The sequence below is a fragment of the Narcine bancroftii genome, chromosome 1 (assembly GCF_036971445.1).
Source record: "Narcine bancroftii isolate sNarBan1 chromosome 1, sNarBan1.hap1, whole genome shotgun sequence".
NCBI classification, from domain to species: Eukaryota; Metazoa; Chordata; class Chondrichthyes; order Torpediniformes; family Narcinidae; genus Narcine; species Narcine bancroftii.
The window spans coordinates 221,253,836-221,270,634 of record NC_091469.1 but is presented as its reverse complement, the minus strand read 5'-3'; the positions used below and the strand labels follow the sequence as shown (position 1 = coordinate 221,270,634).

The 16,799-nt window shown below is 38.9% G+C and overlaps 2 long non-coding RNA genes across 3 annotated transcripts in view; one reads left to right on the top strand and one right to left on the bottom strand.

Moving 5' to 3' along the window:
* Positions 1–9,615, bottom strand: part of LOC138739324 (uncharacterized) — a 73,223-nt gene extending 63,608 nt beyond the window's left edge. The window contains exons 1-2 of one of the 2 annotated variants that reach the window (XR_011342168.1): positions 9,504–9,615; positions 1,374–1,446 (exon numbers count right to left, since the gene is read on the bottom strand). This is a non-coding gene — a long non-coding RNA (uncharacterized lncRNA). The remainder of the gene's footprint in view (positions 1–1,373; positions 1,447–9,503) is intronic. The other variant, XR_011342169.1, reaches the window with a different exon arrangement.
* Positions 25–6,287, top strand: LOC138739316 (uncharacterized). Its single transcript, XR_011342163.1, has 3 exons — positions 25–318; positions 3,176–3,264; positions 5,766–6,287. It is a non-coding gene; the product is annotated as an uncharacterized lncRNA (long non-coding RNA).
* Positions 9,616–16,799: the final 7,184 nt, after the last annotated feature.

Below are 16,799 nucleotides of genomic sequence, written 5' to 3'. Positions count from 1 at the left end.
ATCTCATAGGCAGCTTGTTGGACACCTGATAGGTGATTACAGGCATCAGAGCAGAGGAAGCTCTTCCTAGTGCGTTCAATTCCATCGATGTCATGAGCAATTGTACCCGCTTTACCACTACTTTCACTTTCAGATGAGTTCTGAACCAGCAGCATACTTTAATAGTCCACACACCATGTCTTCCATTGGTGCATCTGCTGTTCATCTGTCTTTTGACATTTACTTAAACTCTTCTTGCTGAGGGTTCCTGGCAATGATAAGTTTTGGTCCCATCCACACCCTTCAGCTTCAGTGAAAACCAATGAATGAAGTTAAGAGGTAGGACTATACCAGCAGACATTAGCACAAGTGAAATGGACCTATTTTAAAACCCCACGCTTTACGATGATTAATGTGAGTACTTGATTGTGGAGGAACCATGGAGTGATATGTTGAGAATTTTCACAGAAAATCTCTCAAGCAAATCACTGCTTGGGGACATGGCCCTTGGCCAAAGGTGACCAAGTAACTGCTCTGAACTCTATCCTAAATGCAGTTGGATTAATTGCCTACATTGTATATCATTTCACAGAATGCCTTTACAATTTAAAGAATCCAAGTTTCAGCACAGCAGGACACCATAGACTGTGGCAATTTCTTTGTTAGATTTAGAAGTAGAATTCATTTTAGCTTGATAAATGAACTGGTGTACATAGCAGCAAGTAACACCTAAGCAATTTCAGCTACTTTTATAGCAAAGCCAGATGAATAGCATTCTGGCAACAGATTCCACAGAAACTACAAGGACGGGCATTAACCTTGGAAGGCCTACTGGAGCATTTATGCACCATATCACTAAAATGACAAGCCAAGCATATTTTAAAGGTATTTAGAGAGTGCCATCAATCCAGAAGAGTCCATTGTAACCCATTCTTCATTAAAGTCTTTATAACACTTCTACATCAAATTCATTATATCATTTTTAGAAAGTACAATTTATGTTAGCAAGTGGAAATATATCTTGGTGCAGTTCAGAGGTGAAATTGTAATATTAAAACAGCTAAAAGCAGAATCAATTCAAAATAAAACTGCCTAATTTTATTTTTGTTCTGAAGGTGATTTACACAAAGGCTATTCTGCAAAACTCAACAGCTGATTAAGTCTATATTTATATTCTTTGTAAATAGTTGTCAAAAATGTATCCATCTGACACCATATGCAGTTTCTCAGCAAAGTAAAAAGCATCTAGATTTATGACAGTCTGTGACCCGAATTTTAAATGTGAAGATTTGAAACACAGCCGTACACGACAAGTTAGTTGCAGCATTATATTATATTAAAAATGTCAGTTTCACAATCAAAGAGAGTTATTTCTGTATTGCATGGTCATTTACCTGATAACGTGGCACAGATGCTTTATGCCATTTGTCATCTCACGTTTCGGTGTTGTCCAAGTTCTACTGAAGACTGGAATGGACAATTTTGTTATCATGTATTTTGCAAATGGATCTGAATCTTGTGCAAACATCTTCAAATCTTACAATGGATGGATGGGCAATCATTGATTAAAAAGCTGTAGATGTTTGACCTTTAACTATTCTTTTTTTTCTTTTTGAACCCCACTCTAAATTTATTAGTGGCATGTATGGTTTTTCAGACTACAATGCTGGGAAAATTGCAGAAAAAAAATAACATAATTACTGCCCATGTGGTCATTCACACTGGGCGCCTTTTTAGACTTCAAGTATCTGAGTGCAACAGTTCTGGTGGCTGGACATGCAGTAGAGAGGATGACCAACAACTAATTTTTCTGGTATGATTTATACTGCAGGCTTCCTCCAAAAAGTTGTAAGGATACTGCAGGATATATTGCAAGAATTAACTCAAAATTCCTGCAAATTCCTTTATAAACTGTCCGCGTAGCGGCAAAATTCCTTGATCGTGGCGTTACATGCCAGCAGTCTAAAAACCAAAATGTTTAATCTCACCTGTCAGATGGATAGGTTAGAAGCTCTGAAGAAGTACAGCGGTGTGTGGCTCTATTCCAAGTTAAATGGAGCATTAATGCATAAAACATGTTAAGATGCAGAGAAAAGGCGATGGAGATCTGGGAGGAAGTAGAATGTTGTGAGAAGTGATTAACGGGAGATAATGGAGGGTGAAAGAAGTAATGGATTAGTGGAAAATGAAAGATTGGGCTGGAGAATGTGTAAATATGAGAAGGAGAATAATTAACCAAAATTGCCAGTGGGGAAAAAAGTGTTGATTATCTAAAATAGTTGAACTTCGCGCTGAATCTGGAAGGCAGAAATCTGCCCGTACAGCAAATGTGTTGTAATGGACGAAAGAAAGAGACAAGTAGGACCCACTGTTTTGCTGGCTGCAAGATGACCTTAGCATGAATTTTCACTGAAGCATCTAATGGAAGTAATTAGTATCATAATGCACATTAAAGGGATCAGCCATCATGGTTGTATGCATGTTTGTTCTCTCAAAGTTGGGCATTGGTTCCATGATGGTCAGGCCAGACTCCTAGAAGTTTGCCCAATTGACTCCTTTGGTGCTTTGACCAATTGAGAAATTAATATCACACAATATACTTCACATAATAGGCATCAAGTATTATAAGTTTATATTGCATAATTAATTATAAAAATACTACACTTATAAATATTACCATAACTATAACTGATACTAGCTTTTCAATTCCAAATTAATATAATTGCTTACTCAGTTCAAGTGTCTTACTGCCAAAGTCTGCTCCAGTTACCAACTAGAGTTTCATGAGAACTCAGTAACATTGGAAATTTGCAATGGATTTAATTACTTTTGGAATCATTGTTTTAGGGTGTTCATTTTTGCCTCAGAAATGATATACACACACATATTGTAAAAATGAAAAACAATTTTGTAGATTATAATGACACCACAATGTATATTAAAAGTGACATTTATTATGTGCTGAAAGCATTTTAACATGCATGCATTGTGGGTTTGACAGCTCAGCCTATTGCCAAAGTGTTTCAGATTCAGAAATTTATTATATGTGATATGACAATCACCAATGTTTCAACATGCAGCAATTGAAGATGGGGTATTTCCCTGAGATTAATGGCCTCTTAATCAGAACTATGTTCCAGCACAGTTGTCACCTCACCCTTCCTGTGTTTTTTTCCCACACCTGATGATTCTGCAGGCTTCATTCTCAGAAGATATTTGAATGTGGAAAGATGGGCCTCTGAGACTCTTAAATCTCCTCCAGATTGTCAGCATTGTCAAGACAAAGTAGGTTTTAGCTGCCTCTTGTATTGACAGCCACAATAGCAATGGAAGTATTTGTAAGAGATTATAAAACTTATTTTTTGTCAACATTATACAAAATCTGTAAACGTTTATGTTTGCCCATTGGTAAGTGATGGTGCAGCCACCTGTTTGCCCATCTTTGAAATAATGGCAGCTAACGCACGGAAAATCCTCCTTCACCACCATCAAGTGATGGGTCATTTTGAACCATTTCACAAAATACCTCTGAACTGTTACTATGGCCCATTAATTGACTTAAATTGTGTTTGCTGAGTCTCTGTCCTTTTCTTGCTTCTCTAAATTCTGTGCAAGTTGCAAACAAGGCATAAAGTTTCAAATGGTCTCATGTTTGCGGCTCCCTTTCATATCATAAAATCTGTTGAACATTTGATCCTAAATCTTTGCAGTAGTTGACCTTGAAATGACTTGGTTAGTGATGTATTGTGCTGTTAGGCTCATCGCTCAAAGGTTGCTGATGTGTACCAATAAACACAAGAATGCAAGGAAATAGGACATCAGGCCCTTGATTTAATGTGATCACGGCTGGTCTATGCTAGCCTCAAGTCATCTATTTGTGCCATTTCTCCTTACTTTTTTCTTTCTCGATCTATCCAATATTTATCCACCTCCACTTTAAATACCTCCAATGATTCTGCTTTCGTCATCCGCTGGGGCAGAGTATTTCAGATTTATTGCCAGAGTACATATGTGACATCACATTCAACTCTGAGATTCTTTTTCTGTGCATGAGGCAGATGGATAGTGTAAAAACCCTACACAGTGCAAGCATGTGAACAAATAAAGAATAAATGGGTGGAATGGTTAGCGCAATGCCTCTATAGCGCCAGCTATCGGGACCGAAGATCGAATCCCATGCTAGCTGCATGGACTTTGTACGTTCTCCTCGTATATGTGTGGGTTTCCCTGGGGGGGGGGGGGGGTTCAGTTTCATCCCACAGTTTGAAACATACCTGACTGAGTTTATTGTTGAGGAGTCTGATGGTGGAGGGGTAGCAGCCATTCCTGAACCTGGTGTTGTGAGTCTTGTGGCAACTATTCCTCTTTCCTGATGGCAGCAGTGAGAACTGAGTGTATGCGGGGTGGTGTGGATCCTTGATAATTGCTGCTGCTCTCCAACGGCAGAGTTCCCTGTAGATGTTTTTGATAGTGGGGAGGGTTTTGCTTGTGATGTCCTGGGCTACCTTTTGGAGGGCTTTGCACTCAGGGTATTGGTGACTCCTTACCAGACCATGATGCAGCCAGTCAGCGCACTTTCCACTAAATGTCTGTAGAAATTGGGCAGGGTATCCTGTTTCATACCAAACTTCCGCAAAGTCCTGAGGAAGTAGAGGTGACTTCCTCTGTGAGGAGAGACCTCTCTGCACCTCACTTTTAAGTGAGCTTTATCTTGCAGTTAATTCTCCTTGTTTAAGGCTCTCCCACAAATGGAAATATCCAACATCCACCCTGTTCATCTCCCTTGTGATCCTATATGTTTGAGTGAGGTTAACTGGCATTCCTCTGAACTCCAAGGAGTAAAGACCCAAACTAAGCACGCTGGAAAAATGAAGCAACACCCAAAGTCCCCTTTCACTGCCTGCAATATTATTATATCTTACTTAAGAGGGAGAAACAGTATGGAGAATTCCAGGTGATCCCTGTACAATTGGATCAAAACCTCACGATTTGCCTTTTTCACCACTTGTTGAATTGGCCTGAAAGTTTTTTTTTGTGATTGATACACAAGAATATTTAGATCCCACTGTACTTCACTTACTGTCAGTCCCTTCATTTCAGCAATAACCATCTTACCAATGTGCATGGCTTCAAATGTTCCTACGTTCTATAAAACCATAAAACAGTACAGCACAGACCCAGGCCCTTATCTAGTCTGTGCAGAAATTGACCAGCATCCAGGGCAATAGCCCTTCATACCCCTTCCATCCACATATCTATCCAAATTTGTATTAAATGTCAAAACGGAGCCCACATGCACCACTTCAGCTGGCAGCTCATTCCACACTCTCACCACACTCTGCGTGAAGAAGTTCCCCCTAATGTTCCTTTGTTTAAACATTTGCCCTTTCACGCTTACCCCATATCCTCTCACATAACCTTGGCGGGGAAAAAAAAAAATCTGCTTGCATTTATCTATACCTCTCATAGTCTTGTGAAGCTCTATCAAATCTCCCCTCGTTCTTCTGCAGTCCTGGGAATAAAGTCTTCATCTGTCCTGACTTTTAATAAAGGTTTGGAATGAAGTCCTAACCTTTTCCTGTAACTTATTTCCTCAAGTCTTGGCAACATCCTTGTAAACCCTCGCTGCATTCTTTCTATCTTATTGATACCTTTTGTGTAGTCAGGTGACCAAAACTGAACATAATACTAACTCCATTCACCAATCTTCTGTCAATTCACTCCATCTATCTAGCACCTGTTGCAGAATAAAATGCTGAAAACTTTATTCTGCTTTGTTGTTACAGGTCCTCGAGATGCACTGAGTGGGCTGAAGTAGTTCTTTTTATTTCATATTCATATAGCTCTCAGGAGGATGAGACCAAAAGGCATTATTCAGAATGCATGGAATGCGCAAGGAGAAATTCAAGCATACCCACAATTATGAATGAGATTCTGTGTTTTCTTCCACATAAAAAAAAATTAATCACCCTTCGTCATGAAAAGAACCAACCACATCACCAAATTACTTTGGTTAAAAATATTCCCTTAGTTAAAGCACTTCTTTTTGGGGCGATGTGGTTGGCGTAGCAGTTAGTGCAATGCATTTACTGCACCAGCGATTGGGACTGAGGTTTGAATCCCATGCTGTAAGGAGTTCGTATGTTCTCCCCGCATCTACGTGGGTTTCCCCCAGGGCTCCGGTTTCCTCTCACTATTCAAAATGTACCGGGATGTGTAGGTTAATTGGGTGTAAATTGGATGGCATGGCTTTGTGGGGTGAAATGGCCTGTAACGGTCTAAATATTAAAAATTTTAAATTCAAAGCATGAAGGAGAGAAAAATCAGAAAGCAGGATTTTCCAACTCTTATTAAGAATCAAAAATCTTTAGGAAACAATGCTATTTTTGAATGAGAATTTGAAGATATTGTGAAAGCAAGCCAATGAAGGTTGAATTATATCAAACTAACCAATGAAGAGGACACCTGGCCCAGTTTGTCTTGCCCAATATATTCATCAACAGCAGTGGTTTTCAAACTTTTTCTTTCCACTCACATGCCACTTTAAGTAATCTCTATGCCATCGGTGCTGTGTGATTGGTAAGCGATTGCTTAAGGTGGCATGTGAGTGGGAAGGGAAGGTTGAGAATCATTGCTCTTGACCCAATTGTACCTGAAATATTTTGCTTGAGAAAAATTGTCATTGGCCCATTTCCTTTGGAGTTAAGAAACCGTGCACAGAAGACCACAGCACCAGTGGTGAAGACGGCAACGGTGTGGTTGAGGGAGGTAGGGGAGCATCTGCAGGACTGCTTTCAATCAGTGGATTGGAACATATTCACAAACTCATCGACAGATTTGAATAAATATCCAACAAGTGTCACCGACTTCATCATGAACTGCATGGATGAGTGTGTGCCCACGTGCAAATCTAGGCTGTTCCCCAACTAAATGCCCTGCTGAGAGTGAGAACAAGGGCATTTAAGGACAGAGATCGAGATTTTTACAAGAGGTCCAGGTATGACATGTGGAAGGCCATCACCAACGCAAAGTGGCAATTCCAGAAGAAGCTAGAGACAGAGACACACCAGCTATGGCAGGGAGTGCAGGCCATTACAGCCTACAAAGCAAGGGCGAACACTATAGATGGGTGTGATGCTTCATAACCAGATGAGCTGAACACATTCTGTGCCTGCTTTGAGAAGAACCAAACAATGCCTATGAGAATCCCTAAAAATGCTGAGGACCCTGTGATTTCTGTCTCAGAACATCATTCATGAAGGCGTACCTGGCAGGGAACTGAAAATGTGCACCAACCAACTAGCTGGAGTGATCACAGATATTTTCTACCTCTCATTGCTGCAATCAGAGGTTCCCACCTGCTTCAAAAGGGCATCAATCATCCCAATACCAAAAAAAGAATAATGTGGGCTGCCTCAACAACTTCCACCCAGTAGCATTAACTTCTACTGTGATGAAATGCTATGAGAGGCTGGTCATGGCCAGAGTAATCACATAGGTAAGATTTGGTCCCACTGCAATTCGCTTATCGTCACAATCGCTCCACGGCAGATGCAATATCACTGGCTCTCCACTCAGCTCTGGATCACCTTGAAAACAGCAATTCAAACATACAGCTGCTCTTCAACAACTACAGTATGGACTCCAATACCATTATTCCCACAGTACAGTCAAGAAACTACAAACTCTCGACCTCTGTACCCCCACTGCAACTGAATCCTTGATTTTCTCATCGGAAGACCAGTCAGTATGAAATGGAAACATCTCACTGATTATCAACACAGGTTTACCCCAAGGATGCGAGCTTAATTCACTGCTATTCATTATACACCCATGACGGTGTGGCCAGGCACAATTCCAATGTCATCTACAAGTTTGCCGATGACACCACGGTTGTCAGCAGAATCACAAATGGCAATGAGGAAGCATACAGGAGGGAAATAGATCAGCTCGTTGAATGGTGTAAAGACAACTACGTCACCAAAACCAATAAGATGATTGTGGATTTTAGGAGAGAGCTCAGTAGTGGAGAGGGTCAACATCTTCAAATTTCTGAGCGTCCACATCTCCAAGGATCTGACCTGGAACCTCCACATTGATGTAATCACATAGAAGGCTCACCAGTGGCTATATTTTGTGAGGTCTCTGAGGAGGTTTTGCATATCACTGAAGGCTCATGGTGTACCATGGAGTGCATTCTGGCTGGTTGCAACACTGCCTGGTATGGAGGTGCCAACTCTCAGGACAAGAATAAGCTCCAGAGACTTGTTAACTTGGCCTGTGACATCACAGGCATCAGACTTCACTCTAGCGAGGACATCCACATGAGGCGGTGTCTTAAAAAAGCAGCCTCTATCCTCAAAGACCCCCCCCCATTACCCAAGCAATTACCCATCGCTCTGCTACCATCCGGAAAAAGGTACAGGAGCCTAAAGATGAGCTCTCAGTGGAACAAGGACAGAGTCTTCCCCTCTGTCATCAGATTCCTGAACAATCAATGAACCAAAGACACGGCCTTTCTTTTTGCGCACTCTTATTATAATATCGTAAGATGGTTTATAATATACGCCATGTTGCTGCTGCAAAGACCAGATTTCATGACTTGTCAATGCCAATAAGTCCTGATTCTGATCCTGAATCTGTAACCTGCTGATGTTTGCTGCAATTAAAGTGGATGAGCCAGACTTTGAAAAAAGGTATCACCGGGTAAGTCTCACATGAACAGTTTGTTGATTGTTCCACATTAAAATTGAGGCTATTAGATGTCGTCAACTAATTTTTTGTGGCTACCAATAAAGGGTAAGACATTTTTGTACTATTGGATATGATTGTAATTGTATTCAATCCTGGTGTTCACAATTATAAGAATGATTAGGGAATTCACACAATGAGTATATTGACTATGGCTTACGAATTGATATCTTGGCAAAATAATTAACATTTCTAAAACAGCTAAACTTCTGAGCACTGAGTGTGTGACCAGACAAGTTTTTAGAACTATGTCATCTCTGTTGCTCTTAACTTAATAAAACAAATTTCCAAAAAAACTAATAGACTCTGCTTGATACAGTATATATCTTGTATTTGTAAGAAATAAGGCGTGCATACAAAATAGATGCCATCATGCAAGGAATCTTCACATATTTGGGTACCAGGACGTTCATCCATCATTCTTGATAAACAATTTTACCAGAGATGAAATACAAAGTTAGGCTACAATCGGATCATCAACCATCTCGTTCAATGTTGAACAGTGTTGAGGCGCTGAATGGCCCAAGACTGATTCTGATTTCTATGTGCATATTTTGTTAAATAGGTCTCAATCTCTCGATGTCTTTGCTGGGACACTACAATTTGTTATTCATGAAAGAAGAGACAGCAAAACTTAAAAAGCAATATATTCTGATATTTTAAAGCCTATATGGAGGCATTGACATACTACAGAGCAGTTTCCTGAACAGTTACATATATGTGTTTTAAACTAAAATACTGTATAATTGCAACTTTTTAAAGCTTTAACTTACCCAGCAACTGGATCCTGGACTTCCTAATGGAAAGACCACAGTCTGTTCAGGTTGGCAGCAGGACGTCAAGCACCTTCACGTGGAACACTGCGTACTTTTCACTGAATGGCAATGAGATTACAGAATAGCATTGAAATCTAAAAGAGGAAAACAGGTTTGATTATCTTTTAATATGAAACCAAAAACCAAAAAAGCTGCTGTGCCATTTACTCAAATGTGATCTTTTGTTTGTACACTGGAAATATAAATAAAGCAACATTTACACAAGATATAGTACATTCTCTGTCAGAAGGTATTTATCTTTCAGTGCCTTATTACCTTATTCTAACCCATCAACCATTGCAGTGGTTGCTTTAATAAACTTGAACAACATTTCTTTGTAATTAGTGGTGTAATTTAATGTCACATTAAGCCATTATACATTCACAGGCACAATAGTTATGTACCTTTTTAGGGTTTGTCATGTATGCGTTTGATGTTGATGAAGATTTAGGTTAATTTCAAAAGATCTTTCATTTACCACTGAATTTTGTCACGAATCACATCTAGAGAGATTAATTGTGATCAATTTTGCATCATCTGTCTATGGTTTCATTTAAAAAAATCTGAGAAGGATAAATTACAGCATAAAGTAAAAGAATGCCAGACTGGTTAAATTGATTGATTTGCAGTGAAGAGGAGGTTAATCTTAAAAAAAAGTCAAATACATGAAGAAAGTCAACTTCACATCATGAGAATACTTATGAGAATAGACCAGAACCTTGCAAAGGATATTTACTTCTTTGAGGGACATTATGTCCCCCCCCCCCCCCCCCCCACCCCGTCACATTCACTTTACACAATGTAGTAAATACTTGCTTTAAATCTGAAAAGCAAATGTATACAGATTTAGAAGTGGAGAGAGAGAAAAAAATGTAATAATGAACCTAGTCAACATATGAAAATTCCCAATTGGGCATCCCAATTTATAGGCATCAATTGTATACAAAATTTAATTTGGAATATTTAATTAATTATTCTTCCTCTCAGCTGAATAAATTTAGCATCTATATAAAACGTAAAAATAAAAGGCATAGCTTTGACTTCAGGGGAAAAGCTATTCAAGGAGTAACCTACTTTACATACGTAAATGAGATCTAATTGTCCTAGTTTGCTTCTTATGTTATCCCTGTTAACATAATGTACCACCTAGTTCCAAAAGGTAAGGGAGATATTTGTTGAGATACTAATCCTAATATTTATATCAATGTTACTAATGGTATGCTTTTCTCATGTTAGCCAGTCAAGTAACAGAATCTATCAGAACATCTCTTTTAGCTGAATATTTAGTTTTGCAATTTATTTCAAAATGTGTTTTTTTTTTGAGTGGATATACATTTTTGGAGTACTTATTGAAAAGGGCAGCGTGGCATTTAGCGCAACGCCTTTACAGCACCAGAGATGAGCACCAGGGTTCGAATCCAGCTCTGTCTGTAAAGAGTTCGTACATTTTCCCTGTGTCTGCGTGGGCTTTTCCCTGGGGCTCTGGTTTCCCCCCCGCCCCCACTGTTCCAAATGCACTGGGGGTGTTGGTTAATTGGGTGTAAAGTGGGCGGTACGTACTCCTGGGGCAAAATGTCCTTTTACCGTGCTGTATGCCTAAATTTAAATTAAAAATGCCATAAATTTTCTACTTAAGAAATTTAACTTTCAGGCAATTTGTGATACCAAAAATACATTCTTAATTTTAGCATACATTTCTAATTTAATTTCATGGATCGGTATTGCCACATTCTTTTTCGATAGGTTATAAGGGATTACTATATGTTCTACTTCAGACCATGTTTAGCATCTTTATATGCAATCCCTTGATAGTCTGCTCATTGCACTCACTCCATTAGCCAGAAATTCATCCTCCTTGGACTTCTGTTTCCTTTCTGTATTTCCATGATCAGTCACTATTTCACTCGGTCGTCCTTTATAAAAACTGTGCAAATCTTTGCCTCATCATTTTTACATCTCCCATAATGTGGAGAAATTGCTCCGTTGACATCAGCAGAACAACTCATTGAGGTATTTGATCTCTGCTATGCAGGTCTTCAGCATCCCTAATTGCTCCATGACTACCAATTAAAACAGAGAAAAGATCCAAGATCTAAAGTTTTCTGAAGAGTTTGAGGAGATTTGGTATGTCACCAATGACTCTTGGAAATTTTTACAGGTTGCATCACTGTTTGGTAGGAGTGGTGCCAATGCACAAGGCAGAAAAAAAGACTACAGAATTATTAACTCAGATAGCGACATTACAGGCCCCAGTCTTCACTCCCTCAAGGACATCTACAAAAGGCAGTGTCTTAAGAAAGCAGTCTCTATCCTCAATGACCCCCACCAGCCAGACATTCATTGCTACCACCAGGAAGGAGGTACAGGACCCTGAAGACAAACACTCAGTGGCACAAAAACAGTCTCTTCCCCTCTGCCACCAGATTTCTGAATGGACAATGACCCACTTCGCTTTCTCTTCTTTTTGCAACGATTTATTTATTTCTAAATGTAATTTATAGGTTTAATATTTGCACTTGCATTGAATATTAACACTTTTAATGCTGCCACAAAATAATGATTTTTTTTGTGACACGTTCATGACATTCTGTTTCTCCTTTCTTATGGATTTTATTTTGAAATACAAGTTTCAGTAATTGTAATCATGAAACTACCAGATTTTCATTTTGAAAAATGTATCTGGTTTTGCGAATGCCTTCAGGAAGATGACTTTACATCTTTGGCTTTTCACATAATTCTTGACCATGAGAGTAGTAAACACTCAGCACAGGGTTAATTGGATGGATAATAAATGGTAGTATTACCAATGACATGTGTTGAGTAAATGAAACAAAATGTATGTCTATTATTATTGAAGGAATGTTGAGCTATGAGCATAGTCTTCCATCTATGTTTCTTAATTTGATTATTGGAATATAAAATATGTAGGTTTAAGAGATGTAATTCTGGTTCACATTTCAGAAACTAATTGGTTAAAGGTTTGAATCAATCTGCTGGAAAATCATTTCAAGAGGAAGGGAAGGATAGAACTAAAAGTTTTTAGCTTTTAATTAGCCTATCATGCTCTCAAATTCAGGAATATAATTATTTTTGAGCATAATAAATTCTATTAGATTTATTATGAGCACTAATGAGTGTGAATGCTAGCTTTCCTCAATGCAGAAAAAATATTGGAACTTCAAAAGTAATTTGATTTGTTATTCATGAACAATAATTAATTGACATAATTGCAACATTTCCCAAAAGTACAATGCTACAACAATTCATCTAACTTATGCTGATTTTCTTTGATTCAGGAATGTAAAGCTAGCAGATGGAAGCTTAAGAACTCTATAAAACAATTCATTATAAGAGTTAAGAAAACATTGCATTGCTATTATAAACTGAGCCTTGCTTATAATGACCTAGAATTTCCTGAGAGTGATTCAGTGTCTGCATTAGCACATGTGTTCCACATTCCAGCATTTTCCTTTGATAGATTTGCAAAACCAACCTGCAGGTTGATTATAAAACCTCTCCCAATAACCTCTGGATGTATTACTTTGCTAATGTTAATTTAGATGAACAAAGAGTCATCATTTTTCTCAGACTGCAACATATATATTTACAATAAACTTCCATTTCGCTCCTGTTTGTCCAAACTTCTAATGTGATGTTATCAAGAACAAATTTGGGGTGAGAGAGACACACACACCTCTTCAATTTTAGTAGCATATTTCCTTAAATTTTGCAAATGCTTTGTAGTTCAAATATTAGTACTTTCTCCAGCATTTTTATATCCTTTTGAAAGTATTTTCATCAATTTTAATAAACAATTTATACAAACAAAAAGGGGACAATTCAATAAGTTGATATGGATAGTTACACAAATTAAATAAGACATTCTGTTTAACAATAGTGTACATAAATTGTAAATCATATCATGGTTCATATTCTAAATAGTATCTACCTTTTTTAGAAAAAAGCTCTTATAATTCAAAAAAAGTAGAAAATAGTAGAGGAGAAAAACTCAAATCCTGTACCTAACCATTTTGTATTAAAAGAAAGAGGAAAGTGGAAAAAAAGTAAATAAAATGAACATGGAAAAGATACAAGTCTTATTTATGAATTATTAATTGAATAACAAATCTTTTCCATATTCAAACAGGACATGAGCTCATGCAACCACTGATCATGAGGAGGCGGGGCAGCATCTTTCCATTTCAGTAAAATCGCTCGCCTTACCAAAAAGAGAGGCAAAAGAGATAGCGCGACTCTGAACCAGAGATAAAAAAGAATCATTCCCTCCTATTGGATCAAAGAGGGTCACCAAGGAGTTTAGTGTTAAATCTAGTTTAAAGATTTTGGATAGAGTATGGAAAACCTTTCTCCAGTATTGTTATATACTAGGACCAGTCCAAAACATAAATTAATGATGCTTCTCCGCTCTTACACCTGTCACACCAGGGAGTCCTATCGGAATAAAAGCGAGACAATTCAGCAAATTTTAAAAAAACAAATCATCTTTATATTCCACACCACCTTCCGTTTAATTTGCAGAATTTCACTAGAATGGATAAACTTTGAAAAACCTGCGAAGATTAATTGGTGGCAAAAGGAAGTGAAAAATGGAGGAGGTTAAAATTGAAAATGTACCATTTTGCGAGGGAGGGGGGAAGAAAAAAAAGTGGATGAATGATTTAAAGCAAATTAATTGTAAGCTGGCTACATTTTCCTCTGATCATAGATTGCTGTCAAAGTAAAATCTACTAAATAACACTAAGCAATGGTAATAATTTCAAAATGTGGAATAACAGTTCATTGCTGAGTTTTGGATCAAAATAATTTGACCTAGCACAAAAGAAATGGGGCATATTAACTGACTCATCAGGTCATTGCATTATGGAAGGAATCCATTTCATCTTTGCAGCACGATACAAGAGCAATCCAGCCAAGTCAACTCAATGATGTTGTTTATTGTTTTATCCATATCAATCATACAGTGCATATATGGACCAAAATTCTTACTTGCTGCAGTTAAACAGGTACCCCATGAAAAATAACTACATTAATATACAACTTACCATTCTTCCCCCATACAATTTTTCTTTCAGATATTATTCAACTCCTTTTTGAATGCTTCAATTGAACCTACACAGTGTATTTCAGACTCTGACCACTCAGTGTTCACCAGGTCGATCCCAGGGATGAAGGGGTTGATGAACAAGGAGGGACTAAATCATCTGGGGTTATACTCACTCGAATTCAGAAGAATGAGAGATCTTATAGAAACATATAAAATTATGTAAGGTATAGATAAGATAGAGGCAGGACAATTGTTTTCACTTGTTGGTGAGACCAGAACTAGGGGACACAGCCTCAAGATTCAGGGGAGTAGATTTAAGACCGAGATGAGGAAAAACTGTTTTTCCCAGAGAGTCGTGAATCTATGGAATTCTCTACCCAGGGAAGTGGTGGAGGCTACTTCATTAAACATATTTAAGGTTCAGTTACATAGATTTTTACATTAAAAAACAGAATTAAGGGATACGGGGAAAAGGCAGGTAGGTGGAGTTGAGTCAGTGATCAGATCAACCATGATCTTATTGAATGGTGGAACAGGTTTGATGGGCTGAATGGCCTCCTCCTATTTCTTATGCCATTTTTGTTCTTTTGCCATTCATCTTTGTTCTATGGCCACTCCTCCTCCAATGGGAACAATTCACATCTACCTACCTTTCATGAGTCAGTCATTCCAAATGGGGGACACAACACATTTAGTGGGGTGGGGGGGGGGAATGGACTGAAATCATAAAACATATTTTATGTTTTTTGATGTAGTCAGTGAGAGAGAACTGTGGAAGAAACCAATTAAATGCAACTGCTTCACAGAGAAGGGGGCCAAGAAACTTTGAGCAGAGTTTTAAGGGACCCATAGCCACAAAATGGTTGAGAATGATTGATGGAAAGCTTTCATAATATAAATTCCTTCCACAGATCTCCTTGTAGCAGCCTCTGTTCCAATAAACTTAACTAGTCTATTCACTGATTCACATCCCTCATTATTGGAAACATATTGGTAAATCTCTTGTGTTCAATGCAAAAGACGTTGATGCTTTTCTAAATTGTGGTGTCCAGAAGTCCAATTGTAATTAAATTATTGTTTATAAATATAATGATGACATTCTGGCCCTTGTACTCTGGCTCTATTTTTTAAACACAGAATCCAGGATGCTTTTTTTAAACTATTTTCTCAATCAGCCTACTAATTTAAATGAATAATATATGCACATCCTCTGTCCTTGAATCCAGTTTAGAATTGTGCCTTTTCATTTAAAATTATGGAGACATTGGGACTCAAGCCTAGGACGCTGCTTATAGACCCTCTGTCCCCTGACATGGCTGAAGAGTTCACGTTCTGGCTAGACTGCTTCCAGGTCTACCTGAACACAACCCGAGACATCTTCCACACCGATGAACTCAGGAGGCCCGAACTTGTTTCGAGGGTAGGAATGAAAGGGTCTGCAATTATCAGGGACTACACTACATATAACACAGCCATCGAGGCTTTGAAGACTAGGTACCTGAAGTCACAAAACTAGGTCCTAGTGAGGCATCGACTCGCTCTACATCGCCACTGGCCCGGAGTGACCATCGAAAATTATCTGCCGGATCTGTGGATACTTACCAAGAAATGCAGGTACGATGCAGCTATGGCCCATGTTTGTGAGGAAGAACAGATCTGGGACACTCTAGTCAAGGTACATGAGGCAGTGACTACTCGAGTCAGGAAAGAAGGAACTGGCTAGCCACGTTGAACTGGCCATATCGTTGAACATACCAAGCTCAAGAAAGAACCTCAGTCAGCGAGTTCACTCACCCAGGTGACCCCTTCCAAGGGCTGGCTGCTACCCCTGCCCTAATGGCCGCCACTTCCCGTGCTAGGGAGCGCTCCATTGCTAGGAAGTGCTTTTTCTGTGGCAAGGGCCAGCATCTCCGATCTTGTTGCCCGGCTAAAGACTCAGTATGTTCCAACTGTGGTAAGAAAGGAAATTGGGTGAGGATTTGCCCTGCGTGGGGAAGCCCAGGGAAGTCCACAGCCTGCGCCACTCCAGGATCCGATTCTAGCCCCAAAGCTGTCTGCCCTGAATTCACCCAAACCCACTTGCAATGGGTGGCTGTGGCAGTAAGGAAATGGCATGAAAAGTCTTGGTGTCCATCTTGCCTTGACCCAAATTCAAACGGTGCCATCATCGTGAGAGGAGGAAGGGGGGT